Source organism: Amia ocellicauda, unplaced genomic scaffold (assembly GCF_036373705.1).
Source record: "Amia ocellicauda isolate fAmiCal2 unplaced genomic scaffold, fAmiCal2.hap1 HAP1_SCAFFOLD_189, whole genome shotgun sequence".
Classification (NCBI taxonomy): Eukaryota; Metazoa; Chordata; class Actinopteri; order Amiiformes; family Amiidae; genus Amia; species Amia ocellicauda.
This window is the reverse complement of record NW_027102752.1, coordinates 92,512-96,597: the sequence shown is the minus strand read 5'-3', so window position 1 is coordinate 96,597 and position 4,086 is coordinate 92,512. Positions and strand designations below refer to the sequence as shown.

The 4,086-nt window shown below is 45.3% G+C and overlaps 1 long non-coding RNA gene across 1 annotated transcript; it reads left to right on the top strand.

Moving 5' to 3' along the window:
• The first annotated feature begins 6 nt into the window (after nucleotides 1–6).
• Nucleotides 7–3,847, top strand: LOC136724682 (uncharacterized). The gene is made up of 2 exons (XR_010807199.1): nucleotides 7–3,585; nucleotides 3,807–3,847. It is a non-coding gene; the product is annotated as an uncharacterized LOC136724682 (long non-coding RNA).
• The last annotated feature ends 239 nt before the right edge of the window (nucleotides 3,848–4,086 follow it).

The window sequence follows — 4,086 nt, the reverse complement described above, 5'->3', positions numbered from 1 at the left end:
CCGTTGACCCCACCAAGGTGGAGGTAATTTCTAAAATGAAAGTTCAAGATCTGATGGAGAATGATGAGTGCACGCCCTCTGTTCGGAGGATTAAATCATTCCTTGGCATGGTGTTTTATTATCAGCACTTCATCCCAAACTGTTCCTCCATTGCAAAACCTTTGTTTGCACTAACGGCAGGGCAAAAGAGACGAGGAAAGTTGGCGAAGGACAGGAAGTCTCTCGGTGTTTATCGCAAGCTTACTCCTGCAGATTGGTCTGTGGAATGTGAGGTCGCCTTTGACCAGTTGAAAACCATGCTGTTGGAATGTGTCGTACTTGCCCACCCAGACTTCGATGAACCATTTATCTTGTCAGTTGACGCGTCATTGGACGGGCTTGGTGCGGTGCTGTCTCAAGTGCCCCAAGGGGAATCCAAGGCCAGACCTATTGCTTTTGCGAGCAAGACACTCAGTGCATCACAGCGGAAATATCCTGCCCATAGACTGGAGTTCATGGCTTTGAAGTGGAGTGTATGCGATAAGTTTAGCCACTGGCTGAAGGGGCATAGCTTCACTGTTTGGACGGATAATAATCCACTTACTTACCTTCTAACTAAGCCAAAGCTTGACGCGTGTGAAATCCGCTGGGTGTCTAAACTTGCATCGTACAACTTTGATCTCAAACACCTGCCTGGAAGGAGAAATGTGGTGGCCGATGCCCTGAGCCGTGACCCTTTTTCAAAATCCATTGGACGGAGGCTGCTGAAGGAGCCGTATTCCAATCTGATTCAGGTAGCCAATGCCGTGGAGGAGGATTCTGTGCAGGATGTTTTCAGGGTCAGCTGCCAGTCCCAGACCCACAGATCTATAAACAACTCTGTGTGTAATGCGGCCGAGATCAGAGCTCTTTGTCAGGCACACTGTGACTGGGTGGATGCGGCAGAGTTCAGAGCACTCTGTTTAGCCCAACACGTTCAGCAGCTATCAAGTGGTCTGGATCTTTTGCCAGTGCTCTCTGCCCAGGAGCTACAGTTGAGTCAGCAGCAAGACATTGTCATCTCTCAGGTTTTACCCTTCATTGCCACCAGGAGGCGACCATCTAGGCGAGAAAGGCATGGTGCTGACTCAAATGTACTCAGGTTGTTCAAACAATGGGACAAGCTGGAAGTCCGTGATGGTGTTTTGTATAGGGTGACAAGGGACCCTGTTTCCAAGCAGAAAAGATCCCAGTACGTGTTGCCTCAGGGTCTAAAGGATAAAGCGTTGTCAGGCATCCACGATTTGGCAGGTCATCAGGGTCAAGATCATACTCTTTCACTTGCGAGGCAGCGCTTTTATTGGCCTGATATGGAGAAAGATGTACGGGCGTATGTCAGATGTTGCCAAAGATGTGTGGTTGGAAAAACACCGGAACCTGCTGCTCGTGCACCCCTGGAAAGCATCAAGAGCTCTGCTCCAATGGAGTTGGTGTGCATGGATTTTTGGTCGGCAGAAGACAGCAAGCAGCGATCTGTGGACGTTCTAGTTGTCACCGACCACTTCACCAAACTCGCTCATGCATTCCCATGTCCCAATCAAACAGCAAAGCAGGTCGCAAAGAAGCTCTGGGATAATGTGTTCTGCGTTTATGGTTTCCCTGAAAGGATACATACTGATCAGGGCGCCAATTTCGAGAGCAGTTTGATTGCAGAGCTACTCCGGCTGGCTGGTGTTGCGAAATCCCATACAACAGCCTACCACCCAATGGGCAATGGGGGGACAGAGCGATTCAACCGCACTTTGGGCAGTATGCTCCGTACTCTTCCCCTCAAAGAAAAGCACCAGTGGCCTCAACAGATCCAGACCCTCACGTTCGCTTATAACGCCACTGTTCATGAGACTACAGGCTACGCGCCCTTTTTCCTCATGTTTGGGCGTGTCCCTAGACTGCCAGTTGACGTCATGTTCAAGCAGGGGTTGAATGACCCTGGAGTCGTTGACTATGACTCGTATGGCAAGTCTCTGCTTTCCTCCCTGCAAAGTGCTATGGAGATCGCCCAGAAACACTCATCAGCCGAGCAGCAACACCAGGCCCAGCAATACAACAGACGTGTCAAGGGTACTTCCCTGTCTGTAGGTGATCGTGTTCTGGTGGCAAATAAGACAGAACGTGGGAAGAGAAAGTTGGCCGACAAGTGGGAGGATGGGGTATACACAGTTGTGGGTGCGAATCCCAGCATCCATGTCTACAAAATACAAGATACAAATGGACACACAAGAGTTGTGCATAGGAATCTGTTACTTGAGGTCAACTTCCTGCCACTCCCTGGGATGTGTCAAGATGAATCTGAACATGCTGGTGACGTGTCATTGGAAAGTGAGGAGTCTGATCAGGAAGATTGCGACTCTGGTGATGAAACAGCTATTATGGTCGGAGTGATGCCTCAGGAAGACACTGCACAGGATTTGTCATGCTCTGGGGATGAGACGGAGCCTGCAGTCTTGTCGCCTGGAGACTGTCCCGAGTCTAAGTTGTCTGATTCACAAGAACTAGTCCCACCCGGTCTAGTTCCTAGTCCTGCTAGGGTCATTGTTGACAGTCCATCCACTGCACCTGCACCACATGTTGACACCTCAGTTCGCACTGACTCACACTCACACAGTGGATCGAATAGCCACATTAGGACACGTGCAGGGAGACTGGTGAAGTCAGTTAACAGATTGATAGAATCAATGATTCAGAAACCATTCCAAAAGGGTCCAAATATTTTACTTAGTGACTATTGAGCTTTAACATATGTTTAAAATGCGTATGCGCTGAGATTTTTGGTTTAGTGCAAAATTTGAGTGATATTATGTGTACAAATGTCTACAGGATAATATTTTCTGAGGTCAAGTGTTGTGTGGCGTACTAGGCGTCACATTAATCTAGGGGAATTTAGAGACCTGATCAACCTCTTTCTTTCCTGAACCTTGTATTTGAGGTAACTTTTAAGTTAACTGTGGACTAGGTCTACCTTTTCACTTGTGCCAGTTTGTGTCAGTAGTAGACATTTCCTCCTGTAAGACATTCCTCAATCAGGATGTTGGTGAATTTCAGGAGGGGTGAATGTAACCAGGTTGAAATTATTATTTTTTTTGTTGTTGAAACTTCACCAAATCCTGATAAATATTGAATAATATGTGTTTTATTAAGTTCATAACATGTTTTGTACGGTTTAGAGTATATTCAAACTGAAGTGTTAATACCTGTACTGTTGCTTTAAGAGGTCTCAGTATTACGACGTCAACTCTGCGCCTCTCTCAGTTCGCGCTTTGCTCACTGAGAGGAGGTAATGATTTTTCCGCTGGTTATCATTAAGAGTTTATTTCGTTTTGTAGATAATATAATATAACCATATGCAGTTATAAAGTGAATGCTAGTCTTAAGAGTGTAAACATGCAGCCGTGTTGTCAAAATGTAAGCCCTGTAAATACACTTTTACAAGTTATACGGGAGACACATGTTTTTCAGTGCTACGGGGTTTCCTGTGTGTTTATTTGCTAATAGGAGACTGACGAACTACGTGTGTGGAAGAGACTGCATGTTAAAGAACATTTTTCTGTTTTTTACTGATTTGTACAGGTATGTTTATTCAGTTAGTTCATTATTTACACAAATATTTTACTGGTTGTGTTTAACATTCTGAAAACCATATGTAATCAAATGTATTGGAAATGTATTTTATTTCATTTTATTTTTAAAGTCATCTAAATCACTCTTGTGTTAACGTAGGAACTATGTTAACTTAGATTGCCTATGTAAGTGTAAATTAGCTCAGTTCGCGCTTTGCTCACTGAGAGGAGATACCACCGCCATACGGCTTGCATTAAAGGAGCAACCAGTAGCTGTTTGTAGTCCGGGTCCTTCCTTCCGTCAGCACAGTCACAATCACAGAACACAACGCAGATCACGTAGACGTCAACGGATGTGCATTTAGCCAGATATACGGCAGACCACGCACACCCGTTACACATTGTATTCCAATTATGATTAGTTTCTAGACCTGTAACTGTCATTTGTTGTGTGTGATGTTCTATGAAGTGTTGCACTAAATGTGTGTGTCTATCCTTTTGTTTGTTAATA